This window comes from Limulus polyphemus, unplaced genomic scaffold (genome assembly GCF_000517525.1).
Source record: "Limulus polyphemus unplaced genomic scaffold, Limulus_polyphemus-2.1.2 Scaffold4785, whole genome shotgun sequence".
NCBI lineage: Eukaryota > Metazoa > Arthropoda > Merostomata > Xiphosura > Limulidae > Limulus > Limulus polyphemus.
The window spans coordinates 7,967-16,448 of NW_013670395.1; the positions used below are offsets into that span (position 1 = coordinate 7,967).

General features: G+C 30.1%; 1 protein-coding gene across 1 annotated transcript in view; it reads right to left on the reverse strand.

Annotated features, from left to right (window-relative positions):
* Positions 1-1,175: 1,175 nt before the first annotated feature.
* Positions 1,176-8,482, reverse strand: part of LOC106471681 (alanine aminotransferase 2-like) — a 58,857-nt gene continuing 51,550 nt past the window's right edge. Inside the window, exon 14 of the mRNA XM_013932297.2 lies at positions 1,176-5,820. The gene's annotated coding sequence lies outside the window, so the exon portion shown is untranslated. The remainder of the gene's footprint in view (positions 5,821-8,482) is intronic.

Below are 8,482 nucleotides of genomic sequence, written 5' to 3' on the forward strand. Positions count from 1 at the left end.
AGAGCATTCGCCAAGGTACAGGATAGTTCTAGAAACGTGGCGTCACACTAGTCATGTGACTTCGCTTACGCAACAATATCTTTAAGTATTGTATGTTATTTCACATCAGTGTAACAAAAGACAAATCTATTGAGGATCCAAGATAAACATGCTATTCTGCTATTGCATATAATGATCTGGAAAGTATTTGACTGTGATAAGAATCCAGTTTTCTATTGTATACTGTACAGAGTGTTGTGTACATTATACTAAAACAATTTTCGAGCCTCATCTCGACATTACAGTCCGTGTTGCCATGTCTGGCCATGCTCTGTTTGACGACTGCATCTTGAAAATAGCCCTGTAGCAAAGTTTCCAATGTGAAAGGCTCCGTCATAAGGCTGCCTATTCCTCTCTACGCGCTTTCCACAATCAATCTATAATATAAGATGTGGGTTTACCAGCACCAATTTAAACCGTTCGATTACACAGAAATCCATAAATGCTGCATCTGGTGTTTCTTGCAATTGTTGAATGGGATGTATGACTGGAAACCTTACCTTGGTGAACACATAACTTGTTGACCTAGTTTTCAGATATGATCCTTCTTGATTATGTTGTGTACTACACGTCACGTGGATGTTTTTTTTATTCACTGACCTGTGTTTGTGTATTATCACCTGTTATGAGATACTGCACTTTGCTTATCATGTCTGGGGGGTATGACTTATTACAGGTCTTTTCCTAGATGGTTCTGGTGTCCCAAGTTTGACCGTATTTTTTTTTTCCAGTGGCATTAAGTACAAGGGTCATCTCCATTTTGGACATTCTGAATCCACAATTTAAATAAATATTTATGATCTGAGTGTAGGAATATTTTGTATCAGAAAGGGCTGTTACATAACCTTCTCAAAAGTGATCAACTTTCAGTGAATCATACCACATACAAAACATCAAACAATATCAAAGTGACATTCATTCCACCATGACTCTATTTAAGCCGTGATTGTCATGTGACGTTGGTTTTCATACTCAAACTCATTTTAATTGAACATTCTAAACCCTCTATTTGAGATTCTAAGGAAAATGCTTTTTTGTAACAGAAGTCGTTATACACTCTGCCTAACAAATTCTAAACCATTTGCTTGTTTCTAGAGTCATCTTTTAAATTAGTTCTCAAATAAGAAACACTTTTGTTGCTTCAGTATCAACTTTTATTTTCAACTACAACCATACATTTTTGCCCAGAAAAGGACAATTACAGCTTCTGATTTCATGTATATTTGAAACATTAACACATGTGAATAGAACAACCTTGCTACAAAACAGAAAATTAACCACATGGAAGACAAAGTTGAATTAGCACTCACAGTGACACAAGTCACTATCTAAACATCTCACCTATTACATAGATATGTTAAGATCCATGACTGAATTGATCAACAATAAACTGACTTAGTTTTGGCTTTCTTGAACATGCTTATGTAAGCTAATTCAGCCATTTTAACAATCAATTGGCTTAAATATGGCTTCATTGGACATGTAAGATGACCACACTATTCTTGGCAGTACATGGGTTTAGTTTAGGCTCATGCCAGATGACTAAGTTACACTTTGTTAACAAACAAAATTGTTATTATAAAATATCCAAATATATGTAAACCACTCTTTTAAAAAAAAGTTACTAAAAAAGCACCAGTTATAAGTAATTTGAATAAAATGATCGAGTACAGAAGTTTTTTTGATAAATCCTCCAAAAATAACGATTTTTAAAATATCTTTTCATTCAATACATTTAAAGACAGAGTAAAAATGACTTAACACTTCATTCAAAATTAATTTAAAAAAACTATTTTGAAACCTAAGCAGATTACTAACACAAAATTATCAGTTGTATCAAAATGCAAATTTTCCAAAACGTCATCTAAGATTTAATTTCTTTTAACCCTTTCTGGACCAGAAAAGTGTCACTAATATCTTTTGATTTTTTCCCCTCTTCATAGTAAAAATACTGAACCAAACTGCATGAAATTTGGTGCAAACTTACAAAACAGTATCTAGTTTTGGCTTAAAAAATTCATACAATTTGATTTAGTATTTCCATTATATTTTACATTGTGAAATTTCCAACCAAAATTTTCTGATACACTGCTTTGAAATACTTTCTTTGGTCTTAGAATTTAAATTTTTTTCATTGTTAATCAGAAAATGTTATTCTATATATTCAATCAGTTTCAACTTAAGTGACTGACATTAATATTTCTTTTAATACTTTATTTTGTTGATTGCAGTCGTCACCACTTCCAGCTATATAGTGTAAAAACAAAACAAAACAAAAAACTCTCAAAAACTGACAAAAATTTCAATATGGCATTACCTTTATCAGGCTAGGTAACATGGTTTTTGCTAATATTATATTTGGGAAGGTCAATTTATATCTAATAAATGTGGCTTATTTTTTATTTTGAATACAATAAGCTTAACATCAATACTCGGGAAATAAGAATTATTTTGCTATCTTCTACTATACTTGCTAAAGCTAACTAAGTTTACCTGGTGACTTTTCATAGAAAAAAAATTTCTGTAGCTTTCAAACAGATGTAATTTAACATAAAAACATTTTCAGGAATGAGCAGGTCATCTAAAGAAAATATAAAAAAGTTCCCAAATCTTTGGTTTGGTCCTAAACATTTTAAACTTCCAATTAGTTTCTTGTTCACACTTCAATATGAGCTATGGATAGCTAATATTAATTTTGAGATACTACAAATTACTGCTAAAACCACATTATTACAAATAGTTTATGATCTGTTTTACTCAAGCCAGTTTTAACAATCCTTTAGTTACTTTCAAAGCCGAGCTACATTAGCAACTGTTCAAACCACATATTATTAACAGAGGCGGAAATCAAGCACTGTAGTAATAAAACCACTAACAGACCACAACAAGACATGATCAAATATATTTTTCAAGGGTTTCTTAGTTAAAAGAAAGGTTTATTTTAGAATGTGCAGGAAAATTAAAAAAAATATGATAAATGAGTTGTTTATAAGTAAGACTCCTTGGAGCTGTGTGGAAAGTTGAATAATTTTTTCATTCATCTTTGCAATTACTCTAAATAAATGTTAAATGACAAAATATGAACTTGGGATACTTTAAAATTAAAAAAAAAATGTTGAAAGAAGGCTATTAACATTAATTTTGAAATTTGACGTGTGGGTGTGCACTTGACACCTGCAAGGTGGTCATCGATCATGATAGGGTTAATCATATCATCTGTTCAATTTAAAAGTAAAACTGCTCAATATACTACAGTAGTTTAAAACTCACAAACTGGGAATTTACTTTTTCCAAGTCAAACAAATCATGATTCTTTTACAAAATAATTGAAAATGTACATAGAAAAAATACATTTTCCATTAGTATGTTAAACAATGCTATAGAAGTTAAAACAAGATTTCTGAGACACACACATGCATATATAAAAATACTTCTTTTAACTATGGCAAAAAATCAAAACCCTTTTTCTACAGTAAATGTTTCACATATTAACAAATATCTGTAGGTTAAAGGCCACCATAAAGGTTAGACTTTTGGAGATCTGTACAACATACACAACAGTGTTAATTTTTAACAATGAATTCCTTTCTGTTCTACTCTTCAGTGTTACCCCTACAGTTGTTTTTGAAACAAGGAATGGAGTTCATAATAGTTATAGAACCATTTTTATTCACAAACAGCCACTTACTTCATCTTCACCAACATCTGAAAATAATGTCATGTTGCATATAACAATTTTAACAATGTAAGGGTCTTCAGACCTTGAATTTCATATAAAAGAAAGATTACTCATCGCAAAAGACCACCCAGGTCTTAATGACTTACACAAATCTTTAGACTTAAAAGTATTCTAAATCACTTTACTTGATGTCTCATGTTTCACACTACAGTCGAACCTCGATTATCTGGACTCACGAAAATAGCCTGGATAGTCAAAAATATGAATATTAATGAGACATAAAATGACAACTGAATAAATTATAAAAAACAAAATTTAATTGTGTAATCATACTTGGATTTCAATGCAAAATTAAACAGAAGATAATGATTTTTTTGTAATGATTACTACTCTTTTTACGATTATGGTTTATTAATATTCATGAAAAACTGGGATCAGAGAGAAAAGTCTGGATAATCTAAAAAGTCCAGATAGTCAAGTTTTGACTGTATTTGTTACTTCCATTAAATAGCCTGTGCATTTCTTTCCTTTTAACTTTTATTCAAATGTTTAAAATATCATGATAATATTAAGTATAATCATAGCATTATTTTCAGATTTCATTGAAGATGGAATATTATAAAACATCTAAACCATTTATAACTAACAATGTTTTTAGTCTTATTGCCTGTCTTTATTATTAGACTTAATTTTCCCACAGGATGAGTTAATTATCAGAGCTTAGAACCAGATTTAAGATAGTATATTTTGATAACAACCTACATGCTAGTCATCAAACAACTAACAGACTACTTATGTAACTAAATAGTTCTTTAACAGCCCACTCTGTAGTACAAATGAATGCAAATATATCAAATGCTAAACCTAACTGCCTACCTTACACAGTTCAACTTGAATCGTCTTTTTGTACATACCCAATAAAGTTGAGCTACATTTGTTGAAGTAACTATGCTGTGCCACGAGTTGTGGTGATTGAAGTAAATGAGAGAAAAAGCCTACTTTGCTACAACTTGAGCTGCATTTGTAGATGTAACCAGGGGTAACAACCTACTCTTCCACAAGTTATGTATTGAGCATTTAAAAAAAATATTTCTCAGTGTTAACTTTGTTTATCCAGCATTTTGTTTACTTTACACTTTCTGTACTAATAATAAGAAAATGATGTTATATTTCTAGTGGTGTCAAGCAAATTCAAAATTATTAACCTAATTTATGGATGTTTTTATATTGCCAACCCTCCTTCAAGAAACAAACTATGAACTATGCTAATTTTATTTATTTAAGAATATTTTCAGCTAATAAACTTTACTCTTCAACTACAAACGGTATTTGTAAATGTAAAACTTACAAAAAAAAACAGTTTTAAATTAAAAAACTTCTTAAGCAAATATTCATTATAAAGGGCAAATAACATAAATCAGTGAGAAACCAAGTTTGTTGACACAGATTTCAAGGTTGTTCCCAGAATGAAGCCACTGATTTCAGAAATAACAAGTGAAGTTCAGAAAAAAAAACCAAAAAGTATTTACTTATTCAAAACAAATCTTATGAGCAAAAAATTGAAAACTTATAAATTCATACCTGACATTATTTTTATAATAATAAAAAAAAATTCATCACCTAGAAAGATTTAAAAAAGTGATGTTACTACAGATCTACTCAAGGAATCATTAACACCAAATTCCAAATGTTAAATTTTTAACAATGTGAAACACTAAAATGTTTATATTTCTAACAATATAGAAAAGTTTAACTTGTAACGGTTATGCATATTCATTTATTTATTTCATCTAATAGACTGAAAGAAAAATATTTTCGTGGATTATAATAATGTGTGGTGTTTCCCTTCTTCAAACACTCACACATCAAGCTTCTTTTCTTCATGTATTATTAAAAAAAATGTGAATTTCATTAAGATAATTCAATATTTCCCGTCCCTTAGAAATGGCAGTGACTCGGTATTTTTACGTTGTCTTCAGAGTATAGAAGATCATTGTTCTCTAGGTAATTAACAACAGCACCAGCAGAGTGAAACAATAAAGTCACATGCAAAACAGAATATCGATATGTCACGATCTATTAATAGGTTGGAGCTCCTGTATCTGAAAGGAAAACAAACAGGTAACTTTGTAGGCATTCTATTAATATTACCAAACAACACACACAATATGTCATAAATGTCTGAAGCTTTTAGTGTTACATCAATCCAATTACTGAGATGTTTTCAAAATATTTATTTCTGTTGGGGTCAACGTACTGCATCACAGTGACAAAAAAACATTTTAATACACGGAAGACCCCACCCCCCAACAATAACTAGAAACAGAAGGATAAATTGTAATATTGATGGTATTTTAACTCTATTTTCTATTTTGTTGGGGGGGCAGGGGTGTATGTTATTAGGAACAGTATAATCAGTAGTTATGGACTAACAAACTATTTGCATAAATAGTTTAGAAAAACGTGTTTGAAACATCGATGGGGAGTCAAAAAAAGAATCTAGTCAGTAATTTTAGGGTTATGTTACAACTGAAAGTTCCTTATTTTAGATTCTTATTTAATTGATTACATCTTGAGGTTTTGTAAATAAGGGTTAAACTGTCAATGATATGCAGTTAATTTGCTAGGACTAATTTAGAAACTTAAATTAAAAACAATTCTTCAGTAAAACTGTACATATATATTAATTACATACTCATTTTCTACATAACCAAAGTGGGACTATAATTCATGTTTTGGAGCAAACATCCACTATGATTCCAAACCTTCAGTGCTTGTTTACCTCTTGTTTGAGATTTTTAATGCATTTTAACCTCACATTTCTGAGCTTTCAATTCATATTTACTTTGTATTTCGAGAGTCTTAATGCAAATTTACCTTATGTTTACCTCATATTATTAATTTTGTGTTCCTTGACTTTCAGCGTATGTTTTCCCGATATTACCAAACTTTACGGTATTTACCTCATGCACCTGGACTTTTAATAGGGGTTTACTTCAAGTCTTCCAACTCGGTGTTTACAGTAGAAAGTTGTAAAACCATAAGAATAACATATCAGTTGGTTTTTCCAGAGCATGTTTGAAAGTTAAAAAAAATTCTAAGAATTCATTAAGGTCCTTTTTGATATTTTTTTACTTAAATTTTAGAAAGTCAATTTAACCCTACCAATACGAGTCTTTCTAAGGTCACAGGTCAAAGGCCATGTCATCGCCTTTGCAGACTCACATTCAGAATTTATTGAACTACTATTTTATAAATGGATGTCAATAAGTTTGGTATCAAATTGTAGATTCTAATTCAAATTTTAGTATTATACATTAGTCAATTTCTTAATTTAAAATTAAATATTAAAAAAAACACCTAAATATTGATTTTTGTGTATCACATGGTAGGTTGAATGCAGCATTAGTTTAGATTAGATGTTTGTGATGTTCAAAATACAAAGTTTATAGTTTCTTACGAATTAGATACTCAAATTACCGATATTGACAAGCTAGAATATAAGATAAGAACCTCTTATCTTTTCTATTTTCTGAGATATTAGTATATTTATTGAATCAACCAAGGTGGCCCTGTCCACCTCTTCCATTTTACGTACACCTACTTCACCCAATGACGCGTGTATAGCTAGATTCCAAGCAGTAAGGCACGACTTTAATGAGCTCGTAAAATCATTTTTTTTAGACCCAAATACAGCTTAGTTTGATAAATTATAGTGGAATTCTGGGGTATTGATATAGTTATTTATGATTTTTTGTTATTTTAAATGTATATAAAAAAATTATTTTGTTTTACATCCTCCGTGTGAGAAATTTGATAAGGCTTAGCAACTTATAGCAAGCAGTATTTGAGTACAAAGTTCGTAACTAAAAGAGATAATTGTTTTCTATACTTCTTTATTTACTGTTTTATGTTTTAAAAAAACAACTGAAGTCTAAGAAATTATTTGTAACTAGTAATTGTTTGTTTGTTTGAAGTTAAGCGCAAAGCTACACAATGGGCTATCTGTGCTCTGCCCACCACGGGTATCAAAACCCGGTTTCTAGCATTGTAAGTCCACAGACATACCGCTGTGCCACTGGGGGGCTTAAATAGTAATAATGTATATACTTATATAACGTATTATAACCTAAATGTGACTGTATTTTACAAAAACACAGACACGATGGGCCAACCTTATATTCTTGGATACAGTAACATGAGTGCATGTGTGCCACATCATTGGAACTTCTGTAATGTTAGTCAGGCATGGGTGAAAGGTCAATATAATAAAAATAATAAAAAGATATAGATGTATAATGTTATGAGATTTAAGCTAAACATTAGTGGTTTCATGTTATGATTTGTTGTCATTCTAGAACGAAAAAAGCATAATTCCCTAATTTTTTATGGTGGTTACGAGGTTGGTCAAATCGATCCAACCTGTACAGAGATACAATTGTGAAAAATAACAGATAAACTATAGTGTTTTCTAAAAAATATGTTTTATAATTATCTGGACATTACAAACATTTCACATGTGAAATTTGAAAATTTTCTGATGTATAAAAGTATTTTTAATTTTAAAATCAAAATTATTTTTCATGTTGGATAGTCAATATTTGAAAAGAAAAAATCCATCAGCAAATCAGTACTTAAAAAACTTAAAATTTGATACAAAAGTTTAATATTTTGTGTATGAATGCATTGTAATGTTTACTGATAATCTATAAAAGTTTGTGAAAATCAGCATTAAAAGTTGGTTTGGTTTTTTAATTTTGCACA